A 26,318-nucleotide genomic window follows, 5' to 3' on the forward strand; every position below is an offset into this window, starting at 1 on the left:
TTTTCCTCTTCCTGGTAATTTTCATTTCTTTGCCACTTTTCTCTTCTTGCCAAGTCCTATTTATCTCTTAAATTTTAGCTTGACTTTGTTTTCTATGAAATCTTCCCAGATAGTTGCTGCCTGCTGCCTATAAGTAGTAACCTTTCCTTTAACTCTTCTAGAATGGGGCCTGCATGATTATGAGATTGGAGTTCATGCTTCCAATGACTGGTGTTGAAAAGTCTCTCTGGAATAAATAAAAGGATGGGCCCGGGGGGAAGGAGTGACTTCTCAGAAAGATAGGAAACTATATAGCTGAAAAATCCATAGGAAGTTGAAGTCTCTGAAGGCAGGAAGTATATCTTTAGGGGGATGAAACTTTAAGGAAAGAGAAATGAGCACTGACTTTGGGACTAGGGAGAGAAAGACAAGGACAATGGGATGGCTTCCTAAAAAAATGCTGTTGTTCTGTGTTAGTGAAAATCCTGAAATGAGGTGTCTGGGCCTGTCTTCCCTGCCATCATTATGACCATAGATTTCTTGAGGACAGAAATGAAAGAGTACACATGCATCATTTCAGTACCTACCACAATACAGTGCCTTGAACACAGTCAGCTCTCAAAGAAAATTTATTTCAATTGTTATTCCTTGGATTCTGAATACTCTACACATTAACATGCTCCACAAGGGAACTTTACCTATTGGGAATTCAGGAACTTACTTTAATAACTATAAAAATATAACAAGGAGAATAAGAAGATAAGACACAGACTGGGAGGAAATAATTGCAAATGACTTATCCAATAGAGCACTGCTATCTAAAATATACAAAGAACTCTTAAAGCTCAAAAATGAGAAGATGAACAACCCAGTTTAAAGAATGGATGCATGTACCTATATAAAAGATATTTTGTTATACAACAGCAACTATCACAACATTGTAAATCAACTATGCTTCAAGAAAACTTTAAAAAATGAAAAAAATGAGCAAGGCTTAGATACCTCATCAAAGAAGATGGCCAATAAGCAGATGAAAAGATGCTCAACATTTTATGTCATTAGGGACTTTTCAATTAAAACTAAAATGAAATACCACTACATACCCACTACAGTGGCCAAAGTCCAGAACACTGACAACATCAGATGTTGGTGAGGATGTGGAGCAACCAGAATGCTTTTTCTTTGGAGGTGGGAATATAAGACGTTATAGCTGCTTTGGGAGATGACAGTTTCTTACAAAACTAAACATACTCTTACATAACATCTAGTAATTATGCTTCTTGGTATTCACCCAAATGAGTTGAAACCTTATGTTCACAAAAAACCTGCACATGTATGTTTATAACAGCTTTGTTCAGAATTGCCAGAACTTGAAAGCAACCAAAATGTCCTTTAGTAGGTGAAGGGATAAATAAACTGTGGTGCACTCAGACAATGAAATATTTTTTGGCACTAAAAAGAAAAGAGCTCTCAAGCTGGGAAAAGACATGGAGGAAACGTAAATGAAGACTACAGTGTAAAGAAAGCCAATCTGAAAAGGTTGCACATTGTCTGATTCCAACTATTTGACATTCCGTGAAAGGCGAAAACTAAAGATACAGTAAAAAGGTTACCAAGGGTTAGTGGAGAGGGTAGGGTGAATAGGTGGAGCACAGAGGACTTTAAGGGCTCTGAATCTACTCTGTGTGATACTGTAATGTAAACTATAGGCTTTGGGTGATAATGATGTGTCAGTGTAGATTCATCAGTTGTAACAATGTACCACTCTGGTACCTGATGTTGATGGTAGGGGAGGTTGTGTGTGGGTGGAGGCAGGGCATATATGGGAACTTTCTGTACTATTTTTCTATGAATTTGAAATTGCTTTAAAAAATAAACCCTATTAATTACATATACACTGTTTATTTATTTGTTTATATAAAACAAGTCTCGTCCTCTAAATTTCTTACTTATACAGGGTGCCCTGGAGTACCTGACCTTTTAATGCATAAGTAAAAAAGATCAGTTTGCCATTGCTCTTCCTTCCTTATCCATACCTCCCATGCATTGGACAAAAGTTTATGACCTTTAGTTGCTAAGGTCAGCTTTGCCCATTAGTGACTGAGAATTAAGTAAATAAATGAACTGGGTTTTCATACCCCATTGCTTAAAACGTTTTGTCCTTAGTATACATTTTAAAGTCTTTAAGAGGACTTATACAACCCACTCTAATCTAGCACCTGTCTGCCTTTCAAGTCACACCTCTTGCTCCTCCTCACTTTTATTGTTTGTTGCTCTAATTTAAAAAAAAAAACAAAAAACAAAAAAAAACAACTTCCTTTTTATTTGAGAATGACATTTCACTTTGCTGATTTTCCCACCAGGGCCATTACACTTGCTGTTCTCTTTTTCTAGATAATTCTCTGTCTCATACATTCACCTCCTTTTGTTTTCTCGATTATATCTGCCCTATGTTTTTCTCAGGCTCTTGAGTAGATTAAAAATCAAATACATAATTGCAGGCTTTGTAAAAAAATGTGTTTTATATTTGTAGAACCTAGTCCTGGAAATCCAAGTTGCTCTGTAGGATCAGAAAAGGCACTTCTGAAGAAGTGATTATACACCTAAAACAGGAAAAGACCACTGGGATGAATCATGTATGTGAAAGAGAAAACCTAGCCTGGGCAGCCAGGGGGTAGGGATTAAAAACAGACTCTGGTTAGAGGGACTTAGGTCCAAATCATAGTTCCTTAGAACCATAGGACTTGACAGTTAACCTCTTCAAGCTCACCTGTAAAATCAGAAATACCAGAGTCTCCAACCTGATAGGGGTTTTTTTTTTTTTTTCTTCTTTTTTAAAGAATATAAGTGTAAACATTAAAACCATATTAAATATAACTGGCGTTATTATAGATTCCATTTTGAATATATTGAATTTAAGTGCCACTGGGATACCCAGTGTCCTAGAAAGCAGTTGTGTTTATGCTTCTGAATTTCAGGAGCGAGATCTAGGTAGATGATTTTGATTTGGGAATTATCAACACACTCATACATACAACTTGAAGCCTTGTGATGGAAGGAGGTGACCTAGGCTGAGTGTGACAAATGAGAAGTTAATAGCCTGGGACTTCAACATTTACAGGTTAGGAATAAAAAGAGAACTAGAAATAAGTACTGAGAAAACATCAGGGAAGTTAAGGTGTTTTGTATTTGAAGAAGACACATGGTCACTTTTGTGGAATCCATGACTTGGTGACTTACCTCTGCAGTCCAGATGCACCATGCATGTGAAGAAAATTGTGCTTTAGGAAAATGAAAAATGATGACATATCACAGACCTCCAAGAGTTTCTGACAAAGTCAAATCTCTGAATAGTACATCTGCAGAAATGAACTTTTGGGAGCCTTATATGATTGCCATGTCTCTTAAGACACAAAATTTAGTCATCTTTATAGGGCAGTACTGTTCATGACATCACTGGCAATAAAACTATCCAAGCTTTAAAAATAAATTTAAAATATAGAATTTCCTTGACTACTGGTTCCTGCAGCAGTAAAATATATACTTTGAGTTACATAGAATTGTGGATGGTTTAATTAAAAGCCAGCATTCCATGAATATTATGGAGATAAGAGACCTGCAGCCAAGGGTGAGGTGCCTTATCTGAAAACGCCAACGTAACAAGTGGTAATGTTCTCTTCTGGATTGGATTTTTAAATAGAGTAGCTATAATGCCCCACACAGCAACACTGTTAATTTGTAAAGTCAAGTTGTACCCCTTCTCTGTGTCCCTTTGCTGGATTTTAGTTCTGGCTGAGAAAAGGGAATGTGAAACTTAAGATCTATGCATAACAAACACATATAATTCATAACCTGACATGCAGAAAATGGCTATCTGCTAACAAGCGTCCATGAGTGGCCTGGCCATTTGTTGAAATCTTCTGAGTCAACCTGGATTTAATCCTAAGTAGAGGAGCAATGAGTTTCTGTTCTCTTAAGGAAAAGCTGATCTCCACGGGCTAATGTGGATCCTGATGGCAATAATGCACTTACAGATACTGGCCATTTGCAGAGCTTTGGCTAGGTGGGCTCCTTCACTTAGGATGGCCATGCTGCCTCAATTTCACCTGGTTGGAATGAAAAGGTACTTTAGCTTGAAGTGAAATGAGTGAGATGAGAAGCAGAAAGCCAAAATCTCAGCCCTCTTGGGTTACTAACCCTACTTTCCTAAGCTTGCAGTGTTTTGAAAGCTGCTCTGTCTGGCCTTTGAAATTGCATTCAAATCCTCTTCTGAAAGTCCTCTGACAGTAACCAATCTCGTATGGTGAGGGCAGCTTGAGACTGAAAAAGGAACATATAACTGTGATGGGTCTATTGAATATACTAGAAGGCATCTTAAAGTGGAATAATACAATTGGTTTCAAAAGCTACACTTCCCCCCAGAAGTCACCAGCGAGGGTAAATTGGATGGGAATGCGTAAAAATTGAGTTCCTTGGGCTTTTTTCCCCATGACTTGGTACTAGTAAATTTTCTTCCATCTCCTTTTATTTCCTGGCTTACTCGCCTCTCATTCATGTACTAGAGCAGAATATAAACAGCTGGTTCATTTGCAATCCATTATGACATTTATAATACTGCCATCCTCATAAAGACAAGGTTTATTGTTAAGAATATGCTATTTCCAGAGTCTAACAACTTGTTATCTGACAGATTGTATATCCGGATTTCGAATTTATAATTCATCACAATTTAGTCCACTTGAAACTGACCCCCAAATTGCAAAACACGGGGATTTTTTTTTTCCTTTGCTTGTAAGAATAACAATTTAAACATGACTGATTACTCAAAATGAGCCTGCTCCCTTTGTCTCTTTGGGGTGAAAATATTATTTTTAGCCAGTTCCTAGGTTTACAAGAGCTGTACATTTTGACTCTGACACTTCCCTCCTGGTATTTATACTTTTATTCATAGACTTGGAAATTGACAAGGTATTGTAAATCGTGTTCCTATTTTAGGAACAGTGCACCAAAGAAGGAAAGATCAGTTGCTTCCACCTTAAAAGGTTTAAACCTCAGCCGGGGGGTGGGGGGTGGAAATAAAAGTATGTCTTTTTAAGTAATATCATGTCATCTTCTTAATGATGCTGATTCTGAATAATTCAGCCTCCATGGAAGTTGCAGGGCCAGAATCTATAGCTCTGTCTCTCTTGGGAATGGTGGTGGGGAGAGGAGTTTATTATTACTGAGCCTGACAGGAGAGTTTTCTGGCAGGTTAATTGCTACAGCAGGACTAGCTGGGAGTTTGCTGGTGATATATAGCGACTAAAGGAAGTGAAGGGGATCAACTATGCCTGTTACAGCACAAATATCTTCATGCGCCTCAGGTTCCTCTGAAAGATATGAGAAATAAATGTTCGCTGTTCATTTTCTGTCTGCACAATACAAATAGCCTCCGGCTGAACATGGCGTCTGCAGCACAGAGACTTAAAAAAAAAAGCAGCAGAAGAAGAGGAAATTTGCAAATTAACGTTATTAGAAACATTCCTGCCTGAAAGTGCTGAAAATCAATTTCAATATATTTTGCATTTTAATGAATTGCCAAAGAGATAAATCAGCTGTGTTTGAGGAAAGCTTGCCTGGCAATGATGTTTTCTTATCGCATCTTGTCTTAACTGATAGCATTTAAAATGAAACCAGTGTTAATTGAAGGCGTGGGAAATGTAACTGCTAGTTAATGAAGTAAATGCATGCTAGTTAGGCAGAATTAGAAATTTGCTTTAATGTACTAACTCTAACATTGTCTTCCTGCTCTTACAGCCCTTAATTCCAAAGTAGTAATGCTTAGTGTTATAAATGGTTGAAAGGCAAAGCAACATTGTTTCCCGACCCTATAGCTAAAGGCCACTGTGTTTTAATCCCTAGTGGAAACAGAATGCAAATTGTCTTGTTGTTTTTATTTTACTCGGTAAACAACAAATTTCAACTCCTGAGCCTTACGGGAGCCTTGGAAGAAGGCAAAATCTCCCACTTCTTTTCTATCAAGAAAATTAGCAGTCTAACTTTTCAATCTATCAGCTATTTTGCACTGTTTAAAATTGCCTAGCTGAAAGAGGAAGTGGGTTTGTTAATATTTCTCAGGTTCTAGCTTCTTTATATCCTGTCAGTGCTTCCTCAGCACTAAATATGTGCTCATTCAAATACTATTGAAATGAATGGGTGGAAGGATATTTGCCCTGCTTTGATCTCTTTGTCTTTGAACAACAAAGAAACCATCACATTTTCCACTATGTATATATATATGTTTAACAAATATAATATGCGTTATATACCAACACCTTACACTGGTATATACAGAATATACAAGCATTTTTTTCCTGATTTCTGCAAGGATATCATCCACTTTGATTTCATATTGTTCTTACTAATTGCATTTCACTGTCCTATAGGTCATGAGCTTTCTTTCTTTTTTGTTTTTTAAATTCTATAAAACAAAATAAGGCAATCTCTTTCTTGGGAAATAATTTCTTGAAAAGTAACAAGTGACATCATTTGGCAAACTTAAATTAGATAGCAACAAAGGAGGTAATTTATATGATACACCACAGAGCATTCTGAGTTTGGAGGTTGCTTAGTTGTCCTCTACTTTCTGTCAGTGAAATGGAAAACCTTGCCTTATGAAATCATTTGGCTAATGTAAGATTTATTCTCTGTAATGCTGGAAGTTTTTCTCTCTTAAATTTTTAATCTCATCACTGGTGTGCCAACTAACTAAACATCAAATTTTTAATTGTGAGCAATTCATAATTCAAAAACTTTATATGCAATTAATGAGAAACATATTTCCTAATGGATAGAAAATATGCACATTAGATATTAACCATGGAAACCTTGAAAGATCTGATATAGTGTGCTGAATAAACTGGACCTTACAGGTAAATTATCATGGATAACATGGCTCTTGGTCTCTATAATTGAGAATAAAGTGAGAAACAATTTTGATGCCTAATTGTTCATGTGAAACGTATAACTGCTTTTATTTCTGAGGACTTTTAAAGTCACTTATCCCCCTAAAGCCCATTTTAAGCCAGAAAATACCTTTCTGTTTTTACAAGTATCTTTGATACCCTCCCAACCCTTAGCATTATTGATCACTCCACGAGCAAAGAGCTCTCTGTGGAGCAGATAGAGAGTAAAGAGCCATGTCCCACTATATGGTTTCTGGTCCCTTGCTAAATGATGGGGGAAGCAGCTAATTGCTGAGGCCATAGAACTTGAGCCATTTAGAAGGCGAATGTCAAAGACAATGATGCTGTGTACTTCAGAAGATGCATTTTATATCTTGCTGGATAGTTCTTGGTGCTTGCTTTGCCCATTGTTACATCCACAACGTCAGATAAAGTGCCCACTGATCTATTGTGCTGGCCATCTATGCTCCTGCTCAATTCAGTAACATCTTCTAGTGCCAACTTAGTGCAATTCGGTGAGGATACTACCAGCAGTGTAAGCCCTGGACTTAAGTTTTAAGGCTTCATATCCCACCTCTACCCATTCATTCTTTGTTTCCTCACTAAGCATTGATATATTCTGAGCCCCAGTCTCCTTTTCCGTAAAATGGGTATACTAATATCTGCTTTATAGCTCTCATAGGATTGCTTGAGGGTTATGATGGATAGAAATGTACATTACTGTGATATAAGAAAAATACCAAAGGCAGCTGTAGTACAAATGTTAATAGTCATGGTTTTATAAAGAGTGGGGATTTTACGTTAAAGAATCAGGAAAGGTTTTTTGGGGGTCAGATGGATATTGAGCTGTAATGTTATTCTCTGAAAATTTATCTCATGTTTATGTAGAAATTCTCTGTGATGACAGCTTGTAAAATTAAATGCCTTTTTTTTTCAATTTTCAAACATGTGGACGAAATTATATATAGTATAGAATTAAATCTCTCTTACTATTAAGATCAGGGCCCCATTTACTAATTCGGTAATATCACCCAATCCTGGTTGTCTCATGCAGCCATGGGGAGAGTCAAATATACATCTCTCACATAAACAAATTTTATAAACATCATATATAAAACATGGAGTTACTTAATAAACATGAGGTGTTAAAATGATGAATTCTTCCAGTAAACCCAAGGGTAAAGAGCCTTTAAAAAATCATCTAATTCCTCCTGATACACTTTTCTAGAGAGATCTTGACATAGTGTGCAGCCAAGCTGGCTCTGAAAAACCATTCCTAGCAGCTATTTTTTCTGATCATTTAAAATGCCCATTGCAAATGTCAGAGATATAATTGGCCTAAGCCTGTATTGGAAACCATATTGCATAAAAGGCTTGGGACCTTTTCCTTTTATTGATTTCATTCAATTTCTTATAAGCAGTATTTTAAAGTAAGTACTGAAAAATAATTAACCAAACTTTATAGTTATCCAGCATCTTACATTTGTCTAATTAAAACCATGTGCATTATATTTTCTAGACAGTGTTATTGAGATACAATTGATAATAAAAAAACTGAATACAATTGATGAGTTTGGAGATATGCACACATCCATGAAAGCAGTGCCATCATCAAGGCAATAAACATACCCATCACCTCCAAAAGTTTCTTTGTGCCCCTTTGGGTTTTGTTTGTTTGCTTTTGTTTCTGTGGTAATATGGTAACATTTAACATGATATCCATCCTTTTAACAAAATGCTAAGTTTACAGTACTGAATTGTTTGCTATAGGCACTGTGTTGTACAGCAGATCTCTAGAACTTACTCATGTCCCATAAATGAAACTTGATGCCTGTTGAAAAACTCCCTGTTTCCTTTGCCCCCATCCCCAGAAACCACCATTCTACTCTCTGTTTCTAAAACTTTGACTGTTTTAGACACCAAATGTAAGTTGTATCCAGTGTTTATTCATTTGTGACTGGCTTCCTTCACTTAGCATAATGTCTTCCAGGTTCATCCGTGTTATGAATAAGATTTCCTTCTTAAGAACAAATATGATTCCATTGTATGTATATATCACATTTTATCTGTCTGATCATCTGTCAACAGACATTTAGTTTGTTTCCATATCTTGGCTATTGTGAATAATGCTGTCATGATTGTGGACAGGATTGCAAATACAGTAGTTCCCCCTTATCTGTGGGGATACATTCCAAGACTCCCTGTGAGTGCCTGAAACCCTGGGTAATACCAAACCTTATATATACACCACATTTTTATTTCCATGCATACATGTTTGTTATAAAATTTAATTTATAATTTAGGCACAGTAAGAGATTCATAATAATAAACTAGAACAATTATGATAATATACTATAATAAAAGCTACGTGAATGTGATCTCTTTCTTTCAGAATATCTTATTGTACAAATTTAATGCCTTTTCAATCTGACTTAAGCACTTAACATATACTGTGGCCTAACTTTTGCAGTTTGAGATCCAACAGCCATGCTAACACAATTCTTTTCCCTTCTTTTTAATGTCACAAATAGAAAAATTGTAGCAATCTCAGCATACATTTTTTTTCCTTCCTTAAGTTGAGAATTTTCACTTTTTCACTTAAAGGAAGCGCTTTACAGCTTTTCTTTGGCATATTCAGATTGCCAGCATTGCTACTCTTATGCTTTGGGGCCATTATTAAGTATAGTAAGAGTTACTTGAGCACAGCACTGCAATACCAAGACAATCAACCTGATAACTAAGACAGCTACCAAGCGACAAAGGGGTGGAGTACACTGGACAAAAGGATGCTCACATCCCAGGCTGGACAGAGCAGTTTGGTGGGAGAATTCATCTCACAACTTAGAATGGCCTGAAAGTAAAACTTATAAATTATTTATTTCTGGAATTTTCCATTTAATACTTTCAGACTGAAGTTGACCACATGTAACAGAAATCAAAACCATGGATAAAGGGGTCTACTGTATCTCTTTGACATCCTGATTTCAGTTCTTTTGGCTATCTACCTGAAAGTGGGATTATTGAATCATATAGTTGTTCTATTTTTAATTTTTTGAGGAATTGCTATACTTTTTTTCCCATAGGTGGTGTGCTATTTTACATCCCCACCAACAATGATTAAGGGTTCCAATTTCCCACATTCTTACCAATGCTCATTACCTTTTTTTTCCCCCCATAATGACCATCTTAACAGGCATGAGATGCTATCTCGTTGTGGCTTTGATTTGCATTTCCTTGATGATTAGTGATATTGAGCACCTTTTCATATACCTATTGGCCATTTATGTGTCTTCTTTGAATAAATGTCTATTCAAGTCTTTTGCCATTTTTTTTTTTGAAGGACTGCACCTTTGGCTACTCCCAGGCTGAGTCGAATGGGAGCTGCAGCTGCCAGCCTATACCACAGCCACAGCAATGCCAGATCCAAGCTGCGTTAGTAACCTACGCCACTGGTCATTGCAATGCCAGATCCTTAATCCACTGAGTGGGACTGGGGATTGATGGGACCTCATAGATACTAGTTGGGTTCGTTATGGCTGAGCCACAACGGGAACTCCATTGTTCATTTTTAATCAAGTCATTTGGTTCATTTTGTTACTAAGTTGAAAGAATTCCTTATATGTCTTTATTATTAATTCCTTATCAGATATATGGTTTTCAGATATTTTTGCTATTGAACCATGTTAATTTTGCCCAATGTGCGGCTAGTCAAAACACTGAGACACCAGGTTTGCAGCAAAGAGAGGGTTTATTCACAGGCAGCCATGTGAAGAGAGAAGAGAACAAGCCTCAGATTTTCTTCCCTGAAGGTACAGGGATTGAACATTTATGGGACAAAAGAAGAGGGGTGAATGCCTTTAGCATCATGGCTTAGTTGGTTAAAGCATCTATCTAGTAAACAGAAATGGGGTGACCTGAGTCATGAGGAATGTGGGGAACTTGGGAAAAGGTGATTAGGAAAAGTTATGGTAATTCACTCTACACAAGTGTAACCAAGCAACAAGCCTCTTCATGGAATGCCATTTGTTAAAACAAATGGACGCACTGACCATTATCTGAGGGTGGAATTTTCAACCCTCAGAAATCATAAGGTCACTTAGTGGACACTCACACACTCAATCGAAGAATCATTAGTCCTATCCAGTCACAACCAGCTTAGGTTGAAATAGACACAACTGACTCCAAGTTCCTAGAAAATGACTCAGGCGAGCACCTTATTGCTTAGTCCAAAAGCAAGTTTGGACCTGCAAGTTTTTCATAGCAACAATTAAAACAGCCTTGATTAGTGAAGATAGGTTACAGGCACAATGGATTTAACTAATGATTACCTTCAGTTTCATTTTCTTCCATTCTGTTGATGGCTTCTTTTGCTGTATGGAAGCTTGTTAATTTGATGTAATCCTAATTGTCTATTTTCACTTTTGTTGCCTGTGTTTTTGATGTCCTAGCCAAGAAGCCACTATTTTTTTTTTTTTTTGTCTTTTTGCCATTTCTTGGGCCACTCCCGCGGCATATGGAGGTTCCCAGGCTAGGGGTTGAATCGGATCCGTAGCCGCCGGCCTATGCCTAGAGCCACAGCAACGCAGGATCCGAGCTGCGTCTGCAACCTACACCACAGCTCATGGCAATGCCGGATGGTTAACCCACTGAGCAAGGGCAGGGATCGAACCCGCAACCTCATGGTTCCTAGTCGGATTCGTTAACCACTGCACCACGATGGGAACTCCAAGAAGCCACTATTAAGACAAATATCAAGAAGTTTTCTTCTATATTTTCCTCTAGGAGTTTTACAATTTCAGATATTACATTTAAGTATTTTAGAAATTTTTAGTTGATTGTTGTATACAGTGTATGATAAAGGTCCGATTTTATTCTTTTGCATGTGGATATCCAGTTTTCAACAGTACTTGTTGAAGAGAATACCCTTTCCCCATTGCATATTCTTTACACCCTTGTTGAAAATGAGTTTGACTGTCTTTATGTCTGTATGACAGTAACATGCTGTTTTAGTTATTATGACTTTGTAATATATTTTGATATCAGGAAATGTGATGCCTCCAACTTTGTTTTTCTTTCTCAAGATTACTCTGGCTATCTGTAGTCTTTCAAATTTTGTATTTTTTTCTGAACTATTTCTGAAAAGAATGCCGTTGGGATTTTGATGGGGAAAGCATTAACTATGGATCAGTTTGAGTAGTATGATCCCATGTTCATAGACTGGAAGACTTAATATTGTTAAAATGGCGATGCAAATAGTATTTTAAACATAAAAGTGAAAATATGAAGCAATACAATGCTTACTTTTAAAATGAAACAAAATTTAAGTTCATGTTGCAGTTTTAGTTTTAAGATTATTTCCAGAGTAGCTGCTTCTCTTTATTCATTCTCCAGTCTTCTTCCTCAAACCATACCCTGTACCTTACTGTTGTAGCATACTTTTAAAAACTTGGTTAGATAAGGGCTACCTAATGTTTATTATTGCATTTAAAGGATGATAAAAGAGGAAAGAAATGACTTTTTTCAAAGAAAATCAGTATTAATATAATTATTATTTCCTTGGAGTCAAACTCATTCTTGTCCTCACCCCCTCTTTATAATGTTATTAGTGTTTTTGTTTGTTTGGTTAATTTATTTTTAACTTTTAGTTTAAGAGTCAAAGCTAACAGGATTTCCAAAAGGAAGGGCGTGAAATTTTGCATCTTTAGTGTAGCTATGCTTTTAATGCTGGTTTTGAAAATGGGTTGTGGCTTACTAAAAAAGCATGGACATAATATTAAATGGTAAGGAGCTATCTGTTCAGGATCCTCTGGGTGATGGCCATTTTGCAGGCAAGCCAACAGTGAGTCAATTGTAATTGAAAACCATATCTAATAAAATGACAAAGTCATTAGATTCCCCATGAGGCACAACATATCTGGGCAGAGAAACTAGAAATAAGAACTTTCTTCTGGTCCCAAGAATTAGGACAAGACAGCATCACATGGCCTGGCTTCACAAACCAATGAAGAGAAAGTTCTCTGATTTCTGGGAGCATGCTGTCCCATGCTAGGACATCAACTTGGTGATGCAGCACAGATGTTTCTTGGGTCATCTAGTGACAATGTGCCAATACTGAGCTTAGGTCTTAAGAGGTTCTGTTTATCTGAATCCTTAACCTATGAGAAGAAGCAATTCTGCTTTGCTTGCAAGTCTAGGATATATGAGACACATACATTGCAGACCTGGACCACGGCACCACCTATCCTATCAACCCATGAGAATCAATGATTGATGTGTAAGCCACTGAAATTTTTTTTATTGCTTATTACAATAACAATGTTACTGTAACAATTGTTGACCAGTATGAGGTCTTTGATTGACCAGAGCCTATTTTGAAATGGCTATCTAGCAAAAGTTAGACTTAGGTTTAATATGTTGTCATTGTTTTACTATTAATTATATATTCTGAGCTGTATAGTATTTTTAGTTCTATATAGCTCAGATGATTACAAGTTTTATCTTTTGTTCCAGTTTTCATTGTTTATTAATGAGAAGTATAGAGCTCCAAGTGAAAGAGAACTTTGTTTCATTAACAATGGCTGTCATAGGCATACATAACTATTTTCATATACTTATCAAAATGCTAATACTGTTTCTGATTTTTCTCTTGGTTCTTAGCATTCAGAGCTCTATTTTATCAGTGGTATAGACTGGACGTATAAGCCATGGATCAAAGATCAAGATATAACCTGTTAATTCTGTTTGAAAACAGCATAATACAGAGCTTCAGACTAGGAGTCCAAAGGTCCAGGACCCGCCATTTGTTATGCCACCAATTACCTATTCTATTTAGGAGAAAAATCTTAATAACTACTTGATCCACAGATCCCATAAGACTATAAAATTCTACAATTTTCTGATTCTGGACCTTTCACTTAGTTGTGTCAATTCATAGTAATGTCAGAAAATGAAATTCTGACAAGACTGTCATTAATATTATAAGTGTGAAAGAAACCGAGAAGGTGTCTACAGAGACTTTTGTGACTGCTCAAGTAGCTCTTCAGTAAGATTGATTTAAGAAAGAACATGTATGAAAGCTAAAAATACAGCCACGTGACCAAAGGGAAGTGATACTAATAAAGCTCAAACTCAGAATGAGATTAAAACTTAAGAGAAATGATGAATTTAAAAGTCAGGAAGAGAAAGACAAATACCATATGATATCACTCATATCTGGTATCTAATATACAGCACAAATGAACCTTTCCACAGAAAATAAAATCATGGACTTGGAGAATAAACTTGTGGTTGCCTGGGGGAAGGGCAGGGAGTGGAAGGGATTGGGAGCTTGGGGTTAACGGATGCAACCTATTGCTTTTGGAATGGACTAACAATGAGATCTTGCTGTGTAGCACTGAGAACTATGTCTAGATACTTACAGGGCAGCACGACAATGGGAGAAAAAAATTATGTATACATATATGTGTAACTGGGTTCCCATGCTGTACAGTGGGAAAAAAAAAGTGTGTTTGGGGAAATAACAATAAAAAATAAATTAAAAAAAATAAATAAAAATTTTACAAAATGAGTTATGATGAGAATGGGAATAACAAAGATAGTATTGGCAGATTGATTGGAGCACCTAAGACCCTGGCAAGTGTAGTCCCTGCCATGGACTTTGTGCTTTTCGAGGGTCACTCTCTGGTCTGCCTTTTGGAAGAAAAAGATCATGGGATTTAGGGAATACACTCAAATAGAATGGACCCCTTGTTCTTAGACCATGGTCCCCATGACTTGGGACTCTGAATTACCCTTCCCTAATGCCTTAAGCCTGCTTTCAGTGCCTGATAAACCTCTTCTTTGGATTTGTCCTCACAAGGATAGATGGCCAACACATAGCTGTTTGCAGGGGATAGAGCATGGCTCAAATGGGCTGATGTGTGAAAGTATACAGAATGGAACAAAGGATGGAAAAAGAAGTGAGGTGAGCCTGGGGCTGGCTTTCCATGCATGCAATCTGTGCAATTACAGGGACATGCATGAAGAAGCACCCTGAACTTAGTTTAAGGCTCTGCTATTGATGTTTTGATATTCTTAATAATTTTGTCATTGACTTTGCTTTTCACAGATGAAGTCTAATAGGACTAATGGAAAATGCATGTAAGCAGAGAAGATATACACAATTTGCATGCTCGCCACTGTTCCTTGTCACCCTGTTTGCATGCTAGCATTCATAGTGCCCCATGAGCACAGAATTCCAGTGAATACATAATGCATCGGAGTTCAGCGAGACTCAAAGCAAGTATAGATAACATGTTAGGTCTATTTCTAAGGGTGGGCACTGACAGTCTTGAGAGCTATGCTTTCCATTTTAATCAGAACTTGCTTTGAATGCAGAAAGAAAGCATTGGTGTTCTAAGAAACATGAATGACCAAAGAACCATATCACATTCTTTTTTATTTGTATTTTTTTCTCTTTAATAGCTAAGCATTTGCACTGAAAACAGTGACAGAAAAAAAGTGAAAGATAGGGTGGTCAGTGGTTTCTTTCCTGGTCAGCTCTTTCTTACTAATCAATAAGCTGAAGGTAGAGATTTCTGGCAAGTATGAATATATGAAAAAATGAACTTAAAAAAGTTGAATTAATTTTGTGCAGTGTTTCCAGTGCTGTCATAACAAATATGTGTCTGTATGTATGTATGAGCTACAAAATGTGAGTCATGTAATTTAGGTGATTCTGCATACAGGTTAAATGCTCTCATATTTGTATTTAAAACTGACATTGCACAATATAAAAAGGTGCAGTAGAAAGATTTTAAAACATAAAGATGTTTGCATTTAAAATTGGGATCACATACTAAAAGGATATAAAATTCATGCTAATAATTTAAAATTTCAAGTTTTCTTTACTTAAATAGAAAATACAAAACACCCCTGACACCTTGAGAAAGAGAGAATTAGGGACTGAGGAAGAGAGGGCAAAACTTCATATTTTAATGTATTTAATGACTTTTTTTTGTACTTCGTTAGCAAGGGGCCTAAACATTTTTATTGTGCACTATGCCATGCAAATTATATAGCCTATCTTTGGTGGGCCATGGGTAGAAGGCCCTTGATGGGAACTAGCTCCTAGGGTATCTAAATTGTAACCAGTCCTTTCAAGTTCTCCTTATAGCCTGTTTGTCAAGGTAAGAGGATATGGAACATACTTAATTGATTTGGGAAGAAACTTAATTCTAAATATTTAGATATGTGATATGTGGGCACCCATATTTTCTCTTGCACCTGGCTCTGAGTTATTATCTGTGGGCTTGCTGTTGTCATCAGGACTATGACAATAGAAGAGAGGACTTTGGGGTTTGGAGCATTGGCATAGGCTGCTGGTTGCCTCCAGCAAATCCAACTCTGACTATGTCAGGAAAAAAGTAGCAAAATGTATATAGATCTGGAAAATGAATGTTAGCTCCTATGGAAACTCTTGGGGAAATAGAGGTGGTTGTGACTTGGCATGGGATGGAAAAAAAAGCCAAAGCAGGTGTAGCACCAGGAGCCCCCATCAAAAGATTGGTCAAGGGAGAACTCTGGAGTGGGGCTGCTTTAAAAAAGAAAAAAGCAGCATCCACCTAACACAGCTTGGTTGGTAGGTAACTCCATGGAAGTATTAAAGTCTGGCTGATGTGTCTTTAAGCCGTCTTATAAGCGGTACCTGCTACTTTTCTCCTAGATTCTACATGTTGTATGGTTGGAGGTGAAAAGCCCTTGAAGGAAAGCCACATCCAGAAAAATCAGACAAGGAATTTGGAAGGTAGAGTTGCAAATATATTTGGGAGTTGGCAGCAAATAGGTAAATTCTCGCCAAGATTGTCGCTCTGGGACCCATCCACTCCAGACAGATCCCTCTTCTTTAGGTCACTGAGGAAGTCATAAAACAGAGCCTGGGCTTTGGCCCCCTCCCCAAGTACACACTGACAGTTTACCCAGGTGCAGTAGTCATGTCCAAGGCTACTTACAGGGAAGTAGGATGATCACTTAATCTATCATTCAAATTGAAACAATTTTGATAGTGAAAGGGGAGCAATTAATAGCTACCTCAATGGGTATAAATTGCAAATGTCCCAGGCCAACCAGGATACATGGTAACCCTGCCCTAAGTCTTTATTTGTGTAAATTAGAAAAAAAAAAAAAAAAAAAAAAAAACCAACACCACTTTTCTGGATGAAGAAATGAGAAAACCATACTCACCACAAGGTGGATAAATTGTTAAAAACAATTTTAGAGGCACAACATATCTGGACAGAAAAACTAGAAATAAATACTTTACTCTGGTCCCAAGAATTAGGAAAAGATAGCATCACATGGCCTGGCTTCACAAGCCAATGAAGGGAAAGTTCACTTTGATTTCTGGGAGCATGAAGTCCCGTGCTAGGGCATCAATTTAGTGATGCAGCACAGATGTTTGTTGGTTCCCCTAGTCCCCTCAGCAGGTATGTTTATGCAGTGTTTGGTCAGCAGAGTCATGTATGGTGGCCATACTTGTGACCACAGGAGAATATAAGCTTCAGGGAATATATCAAGACTTCTGAGGAGCACAAATACTGTTTTAAAAAGTATACTGAAATAGTAAATTTATATTTAATTAAAAATAAACAATGCCAGATTTGAAAATCAGCATGCTAAATACTTAAAAAGCTATATGGGAGACTATTTATAATCTGAAGCAGGAATAAGCATGTTTAAAGAAAAAAACATTTGTAAATACCATGAAAGGCTTCTGGATTAAAACCATGAAGTATCCCAAACAGGATAGGAAAGAGGGAAAAAAAATCCACTTTAGTACATTTATAAGGAAAATTAAGAACACCACAAAGAAAAATTCAAAAAGTCCAGAAAAAAAAATAGATGAATATAAATTAAAAATGATGAACTATAAATAGATGAGATAAATCAGGTTTCTTGGTCACAAAGACAGGCCAAAAGATAGTGAAGTAATAATATCAGACTTTTGAAGGAAAGTAAGTGTGAACCTAGAATTTTACATCCTGCTAAATTACCATTTAAACATGAAATCACAGTGAAGATAATTCTCAAACACACAGAGCATCAGAAGGGTTACCATATAAACACCTCCTTTGAAAACACTTGTGATGAAAATATGTCATTCATAACTAAGTAAATTCTGTAATACAGTAGGTAAAATATTATAATTTTTCTTAAAAAATCACATATTCATACCAATTCAGAACCAAAATTATTTTATTTATTTTTATTATAGTTGGTTTACAGTGTTTCTTTAATCTCTGTTGTACAGCAAAGTGACCCAGTCATACATAGTTCCCTGTGCTGTATAGTAGCATTCCATTGCCCATCCATTCCAAATTTAACAGTTTGCATCCACCAACTGCAAACTCCATGTCCATCCCACTCCCTCTCCCCTCCCCCCTTCCCCTGGCAACCACAATTCTGTTCTCTGTGGCTGTGATCTGTCTCTGTTTTGTAGGTAGGATCGTTTTTGTCGTATTTTAGATTCCACATGTAACTGATGTAATATGGTATTTATCTTTTTCTTTCTGACTTCACTTGGTATGAGAATCTCTAGTTGCATCCATGTTGCTACAAATGGCATTGTTTTGTCCTTTTTTATGGTTGAGTAGTATTCATAGTATTCATATATATACACACACACACACACCACATCTTCTTAATCCATTCACCTGTCAGTGGACATTTTGATTGTTTCCTGGACTTGGCTGTTATAAATAGTGCTGTGATGAACATAGAGGTACATGTATCTTTTGACCTATATGTAGAAATATCATATGATCCAGTATTCCCACTCCTGGGCATACATCCAGACAAAAAAAAGAGTCAAAATTCTTAATGGGAAGTATGGGTCCATGGGTAGGTAAGGAGAACCCAGAGGAAGAAAAAAATCATGTCAGCTCACTTTTCTTGTCTAAAAAACATTGTAGACTGATGTTTAAAATATTCATAGGAAGAAATGAATGTAGGCATAGGTCTTTATAAATCACATTTAACCACCTGAAGAAAAAAAACAGAATGTATAACTTTCAAATAAAACAATCTTTCCAATGAAAGGCCACATGGAAGGGGACATAAAGCAGAAAGAAAGCCTAGGAAATAGAAAATATAAAGTTAAATAGCCAAAATAAGTCCTAATGGAAGATTAATTACAGTAAATATAAATAAATTGAATTCAAATACCAGAAGACTGGAATAAAAATACAAAATTGAACAACATATTGTCTACCTTATTTATTCTTTAATATATAGGACAAATCAAGATGAATTGTAAGAAATCCAGTGTAGTGATTTAAAACTAGATAAAATAAGACTTCCCTGGTGGCTCAGCAGCTTAAGGATCTGGCATTGGCACTGCTATGGCTCAGGTCACTGCTGTGGCACAGGTTAGATCCCTGGCCCAGGAACTTCTGCTTGCTGTGGGTGTGGCCAAAAAAATAATACAATAAAAGGAAATAAAATAAACCTAGATAAAATAGAATTTATGGTAAAATATGTCATAAAACATAAAGAGATTATATATACTGGTAAAACAAACAATAGATCAAGAGTATGTAACAATTATGAATATATATGTAACTAAAATAGTCTGTAAAATATATGATAAAACAACTGCTAGAAGCAAAAGGTAGACTTGAAAACTAAAAAAATGGAAAATAAAAAAGTCAGTATTTTAATGCATTTCTTAAAACTAGATATGTAAAGCAAAAAAAGGTAAAAATAAAAGTTTGAAAAATGCTATTAAGAAGTTCAAAGTAAGTGATTCAGAATGAACCTTACATTGAACAACAACAAAACTTTTTTCAAGTTATATGAGAACTTCAAAAGGTTACCATAAAGGAAGAGCAAAAACATTGTTTTTGTGTGGCCCTAAAAAGACAAAGAGACGCACCCAAAAAAGAAACAATAACATCATATAAAATATAGTCTCCTACAATAATATCATGGGCATAAAATTAAGAGCAAGAGTAGATATAAATTAACTTCATATATATGATTGTTAAAAATCATTTAATGTTTTAAATTTATAAAAAATAAATTAAGAAATAATATATAATGACATGAGTTAAAGAGGAAATCAAGAAAAATGTGTAAATACTTTAAAACTAAATGGCAATGAAAACACTATTGGTAATGAAATCACCCACAGCATACCAATAGCAAAACATTATTCGTCATGAAAACACCCACAGCATCCAGAAGTTCCTGGGCCAGGGGTTGAATTGGAGCTGCAGTTGCATCAACACCAGATAGTTAACTCACTTTGCAGAGCTGGGGATTGAACCCACACCTCCATAGCAACCCAAACCCCTTCAGAGATAATGATGGATCTTTAACCCACTGTGCCACAGCAGAACTCCAAAACACTTTAAGTTACAGTGGGTATTTTTGCAATGCTCCCTCCAGTAAGTTATTAAACCAAAAAGCTATGGTGTGTAAAATTCAAGATGTATACAAGGGTATTTGAATTTTTTCAATTCTCTATCAAGGGAGGAAAGAAGTTAGGTTTCATTGGTGGCAAATTAACTGCAGATGTTTCACCTTTATGGTACTAAGAGGATGATCTTAAAAGAAGGAAGCTAAAAGTTAGAAGTTAAAAAGTTAAAATTTATTTCGAATGAGTTATATTTGATGATATTAAGTAAGAGCAATATTTGCAAAGCCATATAAAGACATACCTCAGAGATACTGCAGTTTTGGTTCCATAGCACCACCAGAAAAGAATTATCACAGTGAAGTGAGTCACACCCATGTTTTGCTTTTCCAGTGCATATTAAAGTTATGTTTACCCTATACTGTAGTCTATTAAGTGTGTAATAGCATTATATCTAAAAAAAACAATGTGCATACCTTAATTTAAAAGTACTTTATTGCTAAAAAGTGCTAACAACCATCACCTGAGTCTTCAGTAAGTCATAATCTTTTTGCAACAATAATATCAAAGATCACTGATCACCATAATGAATACAATAATAATGATAAAGTTTGAAATACTTCCAGAACTACTGAAATATGACATAGAGGCACAAAGTGAGCAAATGCTGTTAGAAAAATAGTGCTGATAGACTTGTCTGCACAGGGCTGCCACAGATCTTCAATTTGTAAAAAATACAGTGTTTGTGAAAGTGCCCTAAAGTGAAGCACGATAAAGTGAAACGTGCCTATATTGTGTATGTGTGTGTATATGTATCGGACTAAAGGTTGGTTATAAAATGTTAATGGCTAGAGTAAGGGGCTTTTACATTTGGTTTCTGTTTGTTTAGCCTAAAACTAGTTGTATATCAGAATCACCTGCAGAAGCAAAAAAAAAAAAAAAAAAAAAAAAAAAAATCAACAAAATCTGGATGCCTTGGTCCCATCTCTGAAGATTCTTGTTCAGTGGGGTCTGGATTTCTTCTATGTTTAAAAACCTCTACAGGTGATTCTGATACGATGCATAGCCACAATGTAAAGCTTCTGATTTATAGGAAATAATACCTGATTATTTTATTATTTTATAGTTATATTAAAGTTGCACTTTTGATGGATCAGTCTGATGTCAAAATGTGCTCCCCACTTGGGGAAAAAAGGGAACTAGTACTCTCTACTGCCACTTGGTGGCAGCATACATATATTGCAAGGGCAATTATTGTAGGAGGCCAATTTGCTAGAACATTTTAGAATTGGAAGACTATAGAGATCATCTAGTCAAGCTTTCAACTTTTGTAGTTGTGAAAACTCAGGCCCATATAAATGAAATGATTTATCTCCTAGAACATTAGTGAAAGAGTATGAAATAAAAAATATCTCTGAACTTTTAATTTAGTGCTATTTCTATTAATCTCAAGTATTAACTCAAACTTCAGTATGACAGATTTGGAATTGAATTCTTGCTTGAATTTATCGGTTGCGTGCCTTTTAGTAAGTTACTCAAATACTTTGAACCTTGCTTTTCACATATGTAAAATAGTGAGCCTTGACTGATATAGAGTATGAGCTAGGCTAGCACTGTTCTTAACACACATAAGTACTTAAAATTTCTTGGCTCTCCATCCTCTTAAAAAAAAACAAACCTCTGTTCACTTAACAATAAAAGTATCTTTTAGTTAGCACGCCACTCTAGAATTGACGATGTTTTGGCAGGAGATATAGTGTTCTTTTTCTTACTGGGGTTTTTTATATCTGATATTTGAATTGCATTTAAACATCAACATCTCTTATTTATACTGTATTAATGAATTTGATGAATTTTTAAAAGAAATATGCAAGAATTAAGCTGCCTTACTCTCAAGAAATATAATTTGATAGTGATGGGTAGAATCATAAACAGTATTTTGACAAGGTGTCCATATTGGGTGTGAACAATCTGTGCTCTTATTTTCTATTAAAAATAACTAGAATCTGGCATTCCCTGGTGGCTCAGTGAGTTGTCACTGCTGGGGTCTGTTGTTATAGAGGTAGCACAGATACGATCCCTGGCCCAGGAACTTCTACATGCTGTGGGTGTGGCAAAAAATTAAAAAAAAGAATAACTAAAATCCTTTCAAAATTTGTTTTAGGAGTTTTCGTCATGGTTGAGGGGAAATGAATCTGACTAGTATCCCTGAGGTTCTAGGTTTGATGGATTAAGTGTCAGGAGATATGTTTCTATAATATTTTCTTAGCCTCTTTGCTTCTATTTTCTATGCTGAAAATTCCACCTTGTCCTGCTTTACTTTACCCCATATTTCTGCTTGAAAAACAGTCTCAGTGCTGGTAAATAACTTAAGCTTAAGAACAAAGACCTAAAGGCATAGGTTATCCATATGGTCAGCTGAATGAGGACATAATGTGTTGGTCTAGGCATGCTGGACCTGTGCAGATTTGCATGCTGTTTGCACAGCATGATATGTCCTGTTAAAAGAAGAGAAAGAGGAACCTCATGGCCCCAAGTGGTTTATGAGTGGTCGTTAGCAGAATATGCATCAGCAAGGAGAACAAGGTGCAAACCTAGGCATGCCATTTGCAAGAAGCACAATAATGATTCTCTAGATGCTATGCGTAGACAGCTAACACCAAGTTTCCTCAAATGCTAATGATTGTTAAATGCCTAAAGGTCAGAATAAAAGCTTAACCATCTACCAGCTATGTGACTTTTAAAATAATAATTAAAAAAATCCTATATCCTGCACCTACAACCCCCTCCTCATTTGACATAATCCTCAAGAGCACAATAAAAGCAGTGTGGTTTCTTGAGGCAGTGCACTTGGTCCCTGAGACCTTGAGTCCCCAGTTCCCACCTTTAATTAAGATAAATGACTCTGTGTCTTATTTATGTTAACTTTTTCTTAAGTTCCACAGCACCTGTTCTTCAGCCTTCACATGCAGAGCTGGCCTATGAAGTTAAGGATCTGGTGTTATGGTGAGCTGTGGTGTAGGTCAAAGATGTGGCTGGGATCTGGCATTGCTGTGGCTGTGGCATAGTGGGAACCTCCATATGCCATGGGTGCGGCCCTAAAAAGCAAATAAAAAAACAATTGTTTTAAAGGACTGTTATTTTCTTCTGACTCAAATATTTAAGTTACCGTAAAAAAAAAAAAAGACAATCTTCTGAATCCTTATTTAAAAGTCTTTTAATATAAAGCAAATATTTTTTTGCACCATTTCCCAAATTTTTCATCATCACATTAGGTGAGGTTTCCTGGTGATTATCATTTTACAATAGTATCTCCATTTTCACCTTCCTTAAATGTGTTGCCTAACAGATGTGCAATTAAAACACAGCTTCACTCTTAACACATTTTTGATTTTGTATGCAAACAGTATGAAGAAAAATGGATCAAGGAATTCAGTCATAAAAGTGAGTGGATTACTGATACATGATATGTCATGAATGAAACTAAGTGAAAAGTCAGATGCAAAGACCACTTGTATTGTGGCATTTATACAAGATATCCAATATAGGGAAATCCACAGAAACTGAAAGTGTCTTAGTGGTTTACTAGGGTTTGGGAGAGGGGGAAATAGGGAATTACTACTCAAAATAGGTGTTAGGTGTCTTTTGGGGTGATTGTTTTACAACATTATGAATGTACTAAATTCCACTGAATTGTGCAGTGAATTGTAAAATGATCAAAATAGTGAATTTTATGTTATGTTCATTTTACTACAATAAAAGGAGAAAGCATTAGGGGAATGGCTTTGTGTTTAGGAAAGTAAGGTGAACTGGCCAAGAAAAAGAGAGTTTTACTATTGAATTTTCCCCCAGCTTTCCAATTGAATTGGTCCTTAGCAAAAAAAATAGCCTGAACCTATAGATGATATTCTTTCATCACATTCCAGGGAAGAGTAAAGATAAATAAAATCCAGCCATTCTGACTGGCCAGTGGGAACCTGCTATACAGCACAGGGGGCTCTACCCAATATTCTGTGATAATCTTTATGGGAAAATAATCTGAAAGAGAATGGATGTGTGTATATACCTAACTTAATTTCTTCCTGGCACAGCAGAAATTATCACAACATTGTAAATCAACTATATTTCAAAGAAAAAACTTTAAAAAATGAAATAAAAATCCAACCATTCCTCTTTAGTATGTCTATGACACCCCTTTGGTTAATGTTCTGCCCAAATTATGAGGACATTTAAATTTAGGTTTCCTCTACTCTAGTACTTTACTTACAGCTCATTCATACATGTAGATAAGAACTCTTTGATTCAATGGACCCTGTGGTGCTGGTTGTGATCGGTCTCATGTAAAGAAAAGGAAATGTGTTTAATCAGGGCATATTTTCACACTTTGGTGTTAGCAGCAGATTCTGCTCAGTTTATGGGACAGTGGGAGACAGGGTCCAGGGCATTTTGGAAAGAACCATGTGAGGAAGGGACTCACCGAATGAGATGCTTTATTTCTCTGGAAGGATAGGGCAGGCACCATGCTGCTCAGTAGATACTGATAAGATTTTAGTTTGCTTGTCCAGAGTTCCTACCACCTTCCACTGCACCAAATCCTCATCCCGCAGGTGGTGCTCCCTAAGCACATAATCAAAACAACCAAGAGGAGTGCTACCATCTCCACAGAAGCCTTCCATAGCCTCAGTGGAAGCCTGACTCCCACCTTTTTGAAAGCAAGATCTGTGTTGTCTGCACTGGAACATGCGACCCATTCTTTGAACTTATCCTTGGCTTCCTTCTGGAGGCCCTGGACGAGATATTCCAGGGACCTGTGGAAAGTGGCCAAGCTCTCCTCCAATTGGGTTCCCAGGTCTTCCACAATTGGAGGATGGATCTCAGCCTCCACATACAATTTATGAGACAGGGACAACACCTCACATGGAACCCCCCCCCCAAAAAAAAAATCGACCACACTCCATGATCCTGTGGGCCAATCCCTGAACTACAGCCAGATCCTCACTGAGGTCCTTTTGATCCAGCTTCCTGGTAGCACATTTCTTCTGCATGATTCTGGGGGAGCTTGCTTTCTTCAGTAAATTCAGGTGAAAGAGGGAAGGGAGCCAGATAGCCAAGTTCGTGGAAGTCATTTGATCTGTCCACCACGTTGACCATGTTGTTGACAAAACACAGGAGTGTCTGCAGCCTTTGCTGCTCTCATGGGCCAGCCACAGGACGGTGGCCTGCACTCCTGCAGCCACTGCTCTTTGGGGGCATATTGTTAGATGTGGAGGATGGTCTCACAGAGCTTGTTGGTGGAAAGAGGCTCAGGGAGGTCCTGGAAGAACTGTTTTACTGTTTCTACCACATTGTAAGCAGACTGGTCCTTGCGGCTGACGTTCTCAGGGAAGCTCTTGTTCGCTTGACATAGGCATGGATTTGAGATTTCACACCTGATTTGCAAAAAAGACCTACCTGATGGAGACAGTTGCTGCCTGGATACCTCAGTGCTTGCTAGATACTCTGCAACAGGGCCTGCCTGGTTCAGAACATGAACAGTAAGAGGAATGACAAAGACAGCCTTGTCTCTGTAATCAGGAACTTTTATCCTCTTCATGAACTTGGCAGTGCCCAAGTCCAGCTGCATTTGCTAGACATGGGTGCTTTTCCATGATGGCCATGAGGCGATGTAGCAAGAAGCAGTGGCACAGGTTCAGCTGGCAGGCTGGCGATTACTGATGGGCATCAACACATGGACTACTGAGGCAGGCGTGAGAGTGGGAAGCTGTTCCCTGGAGTAACCTATTGAGCCTTGTCAGAGAGGCCCCTGCTACAGAGTCCCTTGTTTCTCTGACCCCAGTGGCCTCTGGTTCATTAAAAGATGCTCCATCTTTTTGCATATCACTGGGTATTGTCTGACCCTCTGAAACAGAGTTGCCTTGTAAATCTAAGGCGATCTGATTAGGAGAGAGGAAGTGGCAGAAGCCAGCTTCTCCAGTCAATGCTTTGTGGCTCCGCAGTTCAGG

The 26,318-nt window shown here is 37.0% G+C and overlaps 1 pseudogene; it reads right to left on the reverse strand.

Moving 5' to 3' along the window:
* Nucleotides 1-5,312: 5,312 nt before the first annotated feature.
* Nucleotides 5,313-26,318, reverse strand: LOC100736613 (stAR-related lipid transfer protein 13 pseudogene; annotated as a pseudogene).

This window comes from Sus scrofa, chromosome 1 (assembly GCF_054392235.1).
Source record: "Sus scrofa isolate SSC_HxYL_T2T_F1_AM1 chromosome 1, Sscrofa_HxYL_maternal_Yorkshire_Landrace_v2.0, whole genome shotgun sequence".
NCBI classification, from domain to species: Eukaryota; Metazoa; Chordata; class Mammalia; order Artiodactyla; family Suidae; genus Sus; species Sus scrofa.